Genomic DNA, 12,530 nt, shown 5'->3' with positions numbered 1-12,530 from the left:
AGGAAAATAAGAAGCAAGTCACTCCGAGGGGTCGACAGGTTGAAACTTCTCATTGCGATAACTCCACTCGGTTCTGCCAGCATTATTGAAAAAAACCTTGGCAAAGGAAAACTACAGAGCTGGGAAAATGACTTAGTGTCAACCAAAGGGAACTGTTTGTCCATAGAAGGCACTGATTGGTTTGGACACCACTCTTAATTCAAGCTGAGGTAATCATTCTTGAAACATTTGGTATCATGGCAATTAATCTGCTTCACTCAAACATCAGTATGCATATTCCCTTAAAAGTACTCTCTATATTTCCTATGATGCTGACAGGGAGAATTTGTTTAACAATCAAGAGCCTCTTTAGTTGGTGATCATTTCCTTTATTCTCGTGATGTCGACGTGTGATCCAGGGGTGATCCTGTGATAATCACGCTTTAGGAGTCAAAAGGTTAAACATACAAATGGCACTATGTAGGATCTCTTGTTTCAGTCAGGAGGTACTTGTAGTAAGCAAGTTTTAACCCAGTCATCCCTTAGAGTGACTAGCGTCTAATTTCTCCTTACAATATCAGCCCTAAATCACACAGTAAGGTAACGAGAATTAAGGAAATGATCAGCAACTAAAGAAGGTCTAGATTGTTATACAGATTTTCCTTGTTAGAACCTTAGAAAATGCATAGAGAACAGTATGGAGAAAATACATACTCAGTCAGGGAGTGAAATTGCGCCTAATACAGGCGCCAATGCGCCTAAATTTTTCACTTTGGCGACCAAATCCTGAAATCCTGAAGCCAAATTGGCGACTAGAACGTTTCATCATAACCTTACCAAGAGATATAGTGAATTAAAAAGATTTGCAAAGATAAATCCGCGGCAAACTTCCTCGTTAACTTTGTTTCCAAAACGTAGCACATGCATCTCGATCGATAACTAGACGCCATCTTGGATTTAGATGAGCCTGAACGTTGTTTATCATCCATCCTAGTTTCCACTTTGTAGCACATTAAAGATCTTTTCCCTAACTTAATTTTGGAGGGTCTATCTAGAACACTGACAGCGTAAAGAAAGATTTTGTTTGTCTTTGAAAATGGCGACCAACTTTTTTTGAATTGGCTACCACTTTGAAGAATTTAGGAGCCAAGTGGCTATCAAAAAAAAAAGTTAATTTCACGCCCTGTACTGATGATCGGATGTAAAGGGTTAAAGGTGATAGAAATGTTAGCCAACCTTTAACAGGATTACTTCCAGGATCTCCACTCAGAATGTTTGCAAATTTGTCCAAGGCAGCGTTGAAGTCCATGTCTCCTTCTCCAATGGTGACAATGTCTCGCGCCTTACAGTTCAATTCATTCTTTGTTTTAATCTTGGAGACAATTTCTGTCACCTACGGAAAAGTCAAAATTATTATTTAAGACCTACAATCCAAAATGAGATCTACAAACACAGTATCAGGGGTGGTGGCAGAAACTGAGCAGGAGTAGCAGAAGAAGCAGAAGCAGACACAGAGGTGGTAGTGGTGGCAGAAGCAATAGAAGAAACAAGACAAGCAATATCAGAAAACCAAAGTAATGAAGAAGCAGAAGAAGCAAAAGAACAAAAAAACAGGAAGAATCACCATCAGTAGCAGTATTAGATGCAAGAGAAACAGCATTAGCAGAACTAGGCAGCAGAAACAGCAATATCGGTGACAGTATCATCAGTAACAATAGTTGTATCAGCAATGAGAGATATAGAGGTGAAGGTAGAAATAGAAAAAACGGCATGTGGCAATTCCTACAGAAGTACATGTATTTACAAACCTTGGCTCTTTCATACGGATTGGATTCCTTTCCAATCCAGGAGAACAGATCCTTTTCTGTCACAAGAGCAAAACAGTCTCCAGAATTTAAAGACTTTAAACTTGGTTCAACGAGACGTACTTGAAGATGACGCCGTCCTGTACACAAAACACAAAGGGCTTAACATGAATATATGTATGTAAAGGTAAAGATAAAGTCTGTACTCCAGTCTTCTGGCCCACGTAGCTGGAGCCTTTCCCAGTTTCCATAAAGCATCAAGCGACAAGGAGTGTAACTACTCCCCCCTGGATGGGATGCCAGTCTATCACAAGGTTACCCCCTAGTATTTCATCAGGCTTCCCTAACAATTCTTCAGTACCCATTTAAACTCCTTCCTGGGTGGAGGGAGACATGGGAAGAGTAAAAGTGTCTTGCCAAAGAACACAACATAGTAACCTGGCCAAGTCTTGAACCCAGACCTCTCGACCCGGAGTCCAGTGCACTTACCATCAGGCCACTCTGTCTCCCACATGTATGTATGTAACTCCTGTCATATATTCCCTCACAATTAACCCTTTACACCCTGGCATCATCATGCATATTCTCCATACTGTTCTAAATACATTTCCAAGGTTCTAACAGGGAGAATTTGTAAAACCATCAAGAGCTTCGTTGCTTACTGATCATTCCTTTATTCTCGTGACTTAAACCTTTTATTCTGGGGTGATATTGTAAGAGGAAATTAGAACCTTGTCCCTCTTAGGGATTAAAGGGTTAAAAACTCTTGTGATTTTCCAAATCCATAGATTTTTTTATTTACCTTTTATGTGGATCAGCATAATGGGTTTTATTCCTCTGTACTCATCCTTTTCCTTCTCTTCAGGCCCAGCAGTTTTACGCAATCTGACTTTAGTGAAATCTTCAGTGCTGGCCAAACCAGCTAATGCTGATGCCGCCAAGTCGAGAGTGTGACGCCTCCCTGTAGGTAGACAAGAGAACATCATATACATGTACTGTTGGTGCAAGGTTTTTTAATGTTATGTGAAAGTAGAGTTATGTGTAGTGATATGATGTGATGAATTACGGTTAGATCGCACCATGGTTAGATCGCCCTACTGGCAAGTTAGATCGCTCCATCAAGTAAGTGGCTTCGCTCCTACATAATTTACTTCGCTCCATGGTTAAGGTAGCAAAACTAAGGTATCTAAATTGATAATTCATTAAATGACGTGTATATCTTACCTAACAATCGATTAAAATCGCTGGCGCGCGCTTGAAAAAAATCCGAGCTACGCAGAAAAAACAAATGAAGCCTCATGTAAGGAGCTCACGAAGTGTAATCTAATTTATTAACTAAAGATGGCAGATATCAGTTTCCTTACATCAAACAGCAAAAAAGGCCACACTGGACAGTATTGGTATTAGAATGACCAATACACTTCAGACTATAAAGTTATAATCTATTCCACGATCATGTATTCCATCATCGCTATACATCATACATCGGTAGCTAAGTGGCTAATCTGAAGGACAAAGTGAGGACGATGTACTCGAATCGTCACAAGACACATCATCACCTATAAAACTTTAAAGATCATTGGAAAGTAATACTTCACATTACAACATGGAGCGAAGTAACTTATGTTGTTAGCAAAGTAACTTATTTGATGGAGCGATCTAACTTTCGAGTGGCGCGATCTAACTTTTGGTTGGAGCGATCTAACTGGGAGCGATCCAACCATGGCGCGATCTAACCGGATACCTATGCGAAGAAATGAGACGAGACAAAATGGGATGACATGGGATGAGATAGGATAAGAAGAGAAAGATAAAACGAGAAAAGATGAGATAAGATGTAAATAGAAGAGAAGAAATGAGATAAGATGAAACGGGGTGAGATGAAATGGGATGAGATGAAATGGGATGAGATGAAATGGGTTGAGATGAAATGGGATGAGATGAAATGAGATGAGATGAAATGGGACGAGATGAAATGGGACGAGATGAAATGGGATGACAAGTGAGCACTACCATAATATTGGACACTAAAGATGGCCTTCATATCCAACAAAGCCTTCCAAAATTAATCTGCCATATTTAACAACGGGTCATGCCATCTGTGCCATGATACATGTTTTCCCCAAACTCCTAAGGCCATTCCACCGCCACAAAATTTGCAAATTGACTCTCCACATTACTATGCTATGAATATCCACAAGGATAAAAGGCAGACAAGTTTCCTAAAATGCTACACAGAAGTGAAAATTTACAATGTGCTTCAACAGCTAGAAGGAAAAAAGGACATACACAGGTTGTCAGGATCTTTGTATTTCTTCTTCTTTCTCTTGACGACAGGATGCTCACTTGTGACCTGTTTCTTTTCTATTCTCGGTCGCTCAACCTGCGAGTCAAAAGAACTGATTCTATCCAAGAGCTACAATAATTGTGATTATTATTATTATAATTATTATTATCATAATTATAATAATAATAATAATTATTATTATTATTATTATTATCAAATGATCTTCTCTCATGTGTTGATCAATTTGAAGCTTCAATTCCCCCCCCCCCCTCTCCACCAGCCCCCTGGGCATTTGAACTTTTGAGGACTGGTTTGTTCAAATTCTGCCCCCCCCCCCTCCACCTTTGCCTGGGAAAAAGCTGTCTTCAAATGCCCTCCCCAATTTTAGCCATTGTGACTTTCTACATATTGACCAAACTTTACAACATACACCTTGTAGACTGTTTCTACTGAGCATTTGCTCCCAAAAGTAAACTATTTACCATAAGATAGTTCAAGATACAACACTAGTATTCTGCTGAAAAAACTTGACACTCTCAGTTCAAATTCCTCACCCCAGCCAGGCAAGGTTCAAATTTCCCACCTCCCTTCCCCCAGGCATGGACAACAGAAAATGCCCATGGATTTCCCAGAGGGGGGAGGGGATGTTGAAGCTTCAAGTTGATTGGTAAACACAGATAATAAAAAGCCTTCAGCAACATTCATTGAGAGCGCTCTTAAAAAGATCACTCTTTGAAATTTTTGTAAATGATAAATAATACAGTGGACAATTGACCACTATTAATTTTGTGCTCTGTTGTTCTACCACTGAACCACAGAGAATTCAAAAGTGAGCAAGGCCAGATACATGTGCCAGTACTTTACCTCAGTCTCTGTTTGCACATCATTTCTCTGCTGTAGGTTTTTCACTGGATTTGCTGTTGATCTGTGGTGACGCTTAGGTCTAATCTTCATTCTGTCCCCTGCTAAAGATGTCAGTTTCCTAGGACACAACATTACAGATAATACTATTTTTGTATTTTTCAGGGTTTCATAAAAAACTTTAATAGCCAGCCAATGCCAATTTCTTCAAACCCCAACAGCTGACACTCAGGATTGTCTTCTTTTCAGCAGCAAACCTCGACTTCAGAAACTTTATACAACATTTCTTTACAATACTTTAGCTATCAAAAGTGATTAACATGTAACTTCTCCTTGTAATATTAAGATGTTGTCTAGCAAACAGGTAATGAGAATCCTCAAACCTATCAGGTGGAAATTGGTATCTTAATCTATAACCAAATTCTTGTAACTAATTTAAAGGGAAATGTGTAGCAGCTGGAAGAGAGAATTAACAATCAGATCTTGAGTTTTAAAAGGTTAATTTGTACTTACTCTGTTGTCTGTCCTGAAACAGCATCAAGATCCTCCAGAGTGATCTCTGGAGCCTTTGATTCCTTAGCTTCAACCTTCTCTCCAGTCGTGGTTGAATCATAAAATTCTTTTAGACCCTCTTCAAAAACACTTGGCCGCCTTCCTCTTTGACTGGAATGAGGAGGTGCTTCATCCTGCTTAATTGGCTCATCTTTCTTATCCTCTGTTGTCTGTGTTTCATTTTCCTTATCCTTCTCCTGCTCTGGCTCACCATCCAGAGGAATATCCACAGCCACAAAGTCGAATCGCTGGGCAAGATTGGATTCTGATTTGTCTTCATCATGCTGAAGGGTTTCAGAGTTGTAGACAACTTTCTCTTAGATTTGCTTTTGGAAGCTGAAAGGAAACAGAGAGAAAATCATCCTTTTAACCCTTTTAACTCCCATGAGTGACCAAGACAGAATTTCTCCTTACAATATCAATACAATATCTGGCAGACAAGTGATGAGAATAAAGAGAAATATCAATTGGCAATTACTTCTGTAGTTGATCCAATACCATATTCTCCAAACTAACATTATAAGAATTGTATGGAAGACAGTCAGGAGAATTACTAAGGAGATCTTGAGAGTGAAAGGGTTCAAGAGACATACCTGAAGTCAAATTATTTGATGGACTTTGACTGTCACAGAGTTTTATCATTAAATATAATCAGCAAAATATATTCTTTGAGAGGCAAATACAAGAGATAAAAAGAAAAAACCAAAGAGGAAACAAGATGGTTGGGGAAGACAACATCAGCTGTTACACGAATTGATAGAGATACAGTAGAACAAATTGCACCAAATTTTTCCAAGTAGACAATTCATTATGTACTGTAACCCCAACATGGTATCTGGAGTGTAGAAACTAACATGCTTTAGGTATTCTGGACACAATTCTGCATTATATGTATAATACAGAATTGTGTCCACAATACCTAAAACAAAACAGAAAGGAAATAAACTGAAAAACACTCATAATTTAACACATTAAATGCTAATAATATAACAATAAGCTTTTCAAGGAGTTTTGAATCTAAAATTGTTTTCACTTCTTCTTCACTTTAACTTTCAATTACACTTGTCATAATTTGTACCCACTAATTAAATGTCATGGAATGTAATGCAATCCAGTACATCACAACATCAAAGTTATTACCTTCATTGCTATGCCATTCCAATATTTGAAAATGCTAAACAAATGCATTCATATTCTTTTCTAGCATATACTTCATACAGCTTTTAATGAAGTACTTACTGTGGAACAAAACAAGTTCACCAACATCATTTACCATAGAAATCTTTCACTTCACACATTGTTCCTAAAAAAAGATGAACACTGTCAGCAAATGACATGCACTATGGTAAAACTTAATAACTTCCCATTTTTGACAGATGTTTTTCAATGAAAATTTCTTTTTAATTGATCTTGCTGTTACTTGAAAACACAAACTTCAATTGTCTAATACCAAAAATATTTTTGACATTCATAAAATCTTAGCATACACTCTATGGAAATTTGAGCCTGTCAGCCATTCACATGCATAACATGAATTTATTACAACGTGTTCAATCTCATTTAACCCTTCTATAGGCAGTTCACAGTCATGCTTTATCTTTCAGTTCTAATAGACTCCTTCTTTTGCTCTTACAAAGGACTACAACACTTGAAACATCAGCTTTAGAAATTCTTTACAGATCAAGACCTATTTACATTATCAACTCAGTTAATGAAAGCAGATAATCTCTTTCTAACAGTCTCTGCTTTTTTTCTGATTGCATTTTTTAATGTCAATGGCTTTAGTTTTATAAACTCAAACCAAGTGCGGTAAAATCACTTTTATTAAATTCACTTGGTTTTAATTTCACAAGAATATAAAAAATCAATCAGTAACATATTTTTCAGCTATAAAATAAAGTATTTGTATCTTATACTCACAGGATGAATGGTTTGGCAAGCTTGAAAACAGCTTTGAGGGTGAATTTGGCCTATAAATGATGCAAAAGTTCAATCCTTCAAAGAACCTGCAGAAAAAAAAACAATGAATGAGACATTACAGTTTAATTTATATCATTTATTCACTAAAATCTGTCAGATAAAACCATATTCTGTACTCTATCAGCAAAATAATTGTAATACATCCACTGATGTGCAACGTTATCAGCATCATAAGATGCTTTTTACCAGTACCAGTATAATTCACCAAATTTATCATCTGACTTCTGACTTTGTTGATTTGGTTGCTAATATTTGAAGTAGGTATATGTTTCCATCAGTACAAACTTCTCTTACCTATTCTTTAATAGTTTGTAGAATTTTTTTACCAATTGAATCAAACAAAGGTTTGCACCATCATCCTCTCCATGGATAACAACTGTGAATTTGTCAGTGACAAGAGTTTTCTTGATGTACTCTTCTACATTTCTGAATTCAGAGATCAAACAAAGATGATTAACCTACAATATACATGTAGTTATAATGAATAAAGCTTTGCACCATCTTCCTTTACATGAATAACAACTGTGAAGTTGTCTGTGACAAGATTTTTCTTGATGTACTGAGTACATCAGGAAAAATCTTGTCACTGACTTCTACATTTCTGAATTCAGAGATCAAACAAAGATGATTAACCCACATGTAGTTAATGATTGGTAATACAAGATGTAAAATCTTGGATTACAGGAAACCAAAAATTTACCTCAATTTCAATGCATTTTGCACAACAAGGAATAACTGAATTGTATATAACCATCATGTGAGTATCTACATTGCACTTTTGACTGGATCCCAAATATCCTGAGCAGAGTGTGCATCTAATTACCACCTTAAAAAAATTTTCTTTTGGATAACATAGTCATTAACATAGTTTAGTCATTAACATAGAATTAAAGAAATACTCTCACTTGGGAGCAGAGATTGTAAGTAAGCATCTTTGATTTTGACCTTCGGAACAGTTTTGATACCAAAGGTACCTTCCCATGCAGCGTTCAAAAGGAAAACACCATTGCCTGATTCATCACAGTGATCTGAATAAAGAAATATTTAAAACTCCTTTCAGAAAAGATTATCATACCACTTTTAAGACTTATTTTCTTAAACTACATGCACCAAACACTCAAGCCCTTGGGATTTCAATCACTCACCACTTTTTGTGAAGAAAGAGCTGACAAAGTAAGATGAGATTGCTCCAAAGCAATGCGATGTACTTCAACCTGTGAGTCTGCATGGTTTGAAAAATTTTGGTTAAATAGTGACATTTCCTTTTAATTCAATTGTAGTTAATTAATCAGAGGAAATCCTTAAATTAATTATACATTAATTATCTCAATTAACCCAGACAATCACACAACTTTTCACACACCTTGCAGTTGAAATCTCATGCAATACAAAATGGTTAACATAAAAAAAACCTTTCACCTTTAGGTATTTTATCTATCATTCATAGGAAAATACTCATCAGATACAAGAGCTTACTGTCAGTAAAACCCTGAGCATGATACAATGTTACTGCGGCCTTAAATTTTTCACCACAAAGATACTTACATTACAATTTACTTTTCTCAATGTCCCCTGTTGTTGGCCTTACCGCTGAAGACTTTCGTGGCCATTTGAACAATCAGGATTTCTAATCAAGAATAACATCATTCAATCATTAATCAATGATCAGCCCATGTTGATTGAACTTATTAACCACTGTCTTGATTTTTAAACAGGTTAACTGTCTACATTATTTATTCTATAGTAAACATTTTCCTTCTCATAGGGTGACTGTTAATGAGCCCACTGATAATTTAGGTTATCCCAAGGAAAATCAACAGCCACCATTTGCCAAAGGACACTCTTACATCATCATTTGGCAAATGAAGGTGAAAATAAAATCAATAAAATTTAATTAATGAATATATCAACATTAAATAAATTAAAGGTTCTTTTATACCAAATACCAGGCTCAGGTGATCAACAGGGGGGTCAGAGCTTTCCTGAACAGGCACTATGAAGAGGTCAAATGGTTGACAATTTGAATGTTTATTTTTATGTTTAGTAGATATGTAAACATTCACAGAAAATTCCTTGATTACTCCCCATGATAAAACATCAACTATATTTCACTCATGGCAAGGTTTATACTGAGTCTACAAATGCATAATAATTGCAAATGACTCTTTCTTCAGCTTAACCCTATTTAACATGTTACTTCTTCCTGTAATATTCACACATTATCCAGCAAACAGGTGGTGAGAATTCTCAAACTTATCTGGTAGAACTTTTTACCTTGATCTAATCAAATACTCATAACTAATTTACAAGGAAATGTGTAGCAGCTAGTGGGGAGAATTAACATTCAGATATTTAAGTTACAGGGTTAAAACACTGGCAAATTTTACAAAAGTTAACTATCCTAAGTAATAACAGATTGAGAGAATGGTCCAACTGGAATATAGAAAAGGTTAACCGCAGCCCTTGGCTGAACTACTTGCAATAGAACATACTCACTTAAAACAGCAGTAATTACCTTCTTGACTGGGGGCATCGCCCAGGTTGAGAACCTTGTCAAGATCTTTTATGATCATGAAAGATCTTGGATGATCTTGTCAAGATCTTTATCTTGGAAGGATCTTGCCAGGATCTTGCCAAGATCTTGGCAAGTTGAGACCACTGAAAGATCTTGCTAAGATCTTACCATGTAAGATAGTAAAAAATCTTGCCAAGATCATTCCCTTGCGAACTGAATTCCCAGTTTTCTGGGAATTCCTAGGAATTCCTAGGAATTCTCAAAAATTCCCAACTATGCAAATTAACTCTGATTTAAAAAGCTTGGAATTACTGGGAATTTCTGGGAAAGGAAGACTCCAGTTTTGTGAGGACTTGGAATCCCCAGGAATTCCTAGGAATTCTCAGCTTTACAAACTACCTATAATTTAAGAAGTGTGGAACTCTTGGGAATTTCTGGGAATTGAATTTTAGGCAATTTTAATACCCTGAGGTCCACATAAATAATTATTCTAAGAAATTCTCAATACCTTGAATGTGAAGGTTTTAAGAAAAAGAGTAATTTCAGAGGCTTAAAACTTTGGCTCAATAAAAGGTATGCTATACAAAACTTACCAAGAGATATACATACATGTACATGTTTATAACTTAAAGATCATGAAATTTATTACTCAAACTAAGTTTTAGTAAATCTTTACATTAATATGGATTTTCTCATGAACCAGCTGTCAGTTATGTTAAATGGAAATTGCCAACTTCCACAATAATTAACAATAATTACATTGTTATATTACTTCCCTAACCTACATTACTGGTTGCCTTTGTTAGAAAACCATGGAATAGTCAAGCTCAGTTGCCTCAAACACTGTCAGAGACTTTTTGTTGACAATACTTTTAGTAGAAATTTCATGCCTTAGACAAACAAATTCAACACCTAATTAATCTTTCTTTTTTCATGATTGTTGTTGCTGCTTTTTTTTTCAGTTTTTTTGCTCTATTTTCATGACTAATTGCTGTAATTTGTTTTGCTGTTTTTATTCTTACAAAACATTTTTGTAAGAGTTCCAATACTTGTGGATCATCCACACACTTTGCAAACATTTGGCATGCAGACAAGACAGAGGTAGTCAATGTTCCCTTTGAGGAAAAACACCTTTTATATGACGTCTTCAATTTACTTTATTTGAAACTCTGATCTGAAAATATTTGTCAACAAGACTTGTTAGTAGTGAGAAGTACCAACTAAGTTTCCTTTCATAACTTAATTTCTTAAATGTCCCAATCACTGGATCTCCCAAAAAAATATTACATCTTTTTATTTTTGGTGCAAATTACAAGTCCTTCTTTATATAAAAATGAAAAGTGCTAGTCACACTTCAATAATAACAGCTCTTAAGTTTACTTGTTGTTCTTCTCTGTCTGTCAGCTATCAACAAAATTGTTTTATACTTCGGGCAGTGCATAACTATTTGTGGACCAGAGTTCCAACGCACCTCTGTAATCGCATATAGCTACTCCTGTCTCTTGTACAAATGTTTCTCCTTTGTAAGACGCACTCTACTCTGTTGTCAATACTGCTTTAAGTTCAGTGGAAACGACTGACTGAGGAATCGAGATGGCGGTGTTGGAATGTGTTGCTTAACGCTTGCTACGGTCAAGCTGTGTAGATTTAGGTACTGGTACACTCAGGGATCATCTGTGTATCTCTTATACTTCCGAATGTGGTATCCTTCTTTTATAAATATGAGGGTAAAAGACGATTTGTAGTCGCATTCAAAACTGTGATTGGCTTGTGTTATTTCGCACCTTTGCCATTAACACCACTCAAGTGAGTTTCGAGTCTTTGTTTCCTCGACAACTTTCGGCCACAAATCGTGCATTTGTAATACGATCGATTCTTGTCGATTATTTCTACATAGAGTAAGCTCACATCTTTATTTATATCACCAAGCTATCCATCTTCTAGAAGCAGAGAACTGGTCGGAGGAGAAGTCAGAATAAAGTTGGGCGCTTCTCTTAACACTGCAATCGGCAAGCCAGCGGATTCACTTTGCTAGCCAATGACAAGTCCTAAAAGATCCACGTGATCATGCCCGTGATCGGAAACAAAGAAGACTCCATTTGGCGCTCATCTTTGAATGTACTTTTCATCGGTTGATCGCTTTTCTCAACTGTTTTGCTTAATATAACATTTCTAAAGATAGCTTTTATTGTGGTTCAATGGGAAAACGAGAATAGCGTGAGTGTTGTAAAAGAGAAGAAAGTCGTTGGCGCCGTGGAGTTAAAAGAAGGGACAGCAGTTGACATATGGACTGGTACAAACAAGGGTCGAGTGGCCATCTGTAAAGCTACGATTTTGAAAGTTTGTGGTGAGTAAAAATTGCGATATTCGTTACGTGATCAAAATCTTATAAAAGAATAGATGTAGCGGGTTGAACTAAGCTTACATAACGCTCGGCGCAACTGAAACTAGAAAAATTCTGAGAATCGAATCGGTCACTTGCATGCCGCAGTTTCTTAAGCTTATGCTTTACAATGAAATAAACCTATCAGTAAGGTTTCAAGATTCCTCT

General features: G+C 36.4%; 2 protein-coding genes and 2 long non-coding RNA genes across 7 annotated transcripts in view; 2 read left to right on the top strand and 2 right to left on the bottom strand.

Moving 5' to 3' along the window:
• Nucleotides 1-8,611, bottom strand: part of LOC149034762 (uncharacterized) — a 66,638-nt gene extending 58,027 nt beyond the window's left edge. The window contains exons 1-5 of one of the 2 annotated variants that reach the window (XR_016183080.1): nt 8,370-8,611; nt 7,759-7,890; nt 7,405-7,490; nt 6,724-6,787; nt 5,612-5,820 (exon numbers count right to left, since the gene is read on the bottom strand). This is a non-coding gene — a long non-coding RNA (uncharacterized LOC149034762). Of the gene's footprint in view, nt 1-5,611; nt 5,821-6,723; nt 6,788-7,404; nt 7,491-7,758; nt 7,891-8,369 lie in introns of those variants that run through there. The other variant, XR_016183079.1, reaches the window with a different exon arrangement.
• Nucleotides 1-12,530, top strand: part of LOC149034742 (uncharacterized) — a 367,942-nt gene that overhangs the window by 61,127 nt on the left and 294,285 nt on the right. The window lies entirely within an intron of this gene.
• The window catches only part of LOC149034760 (uncharacterized), a 95,990-nt gene that overhangs the window by 49,190 nt on the left and 34,270 nt on the right, over nt 1-12,530 (top strand). The gene's annotated exons all lie outside the window — the stretch shown is intronic.
• The window catches only part of LOC149034761 (uncharacterized), a 73,457-nt gene that overhangs the window by 58,027 nt on the left and 2,900 nt on the right, over nt 1-12,530 (bottom strand). The window lies entirely within an intron of this gene.

The sequence above is a fragment of the Pocillopora damicornis genome, chromosome 14, assembly GCF_964200805.1.
Source record: "Pocillopora damicornis chromosome 14, jaPocDami1.2, whole genome shotgun sequence".
Taxonomy (NCBI): domain Eukaryota; kingdom Metazoa; phylum Cnidaria; class Anthozoa; order Scleractinia; family Pocilloporidae; genus Pocillopora; species Pocillopora damicornis.
Note: the sequence above shows the minus strand (reverse complement) of the source record. Positions and strands in the feature narration are given on the sequence as shown.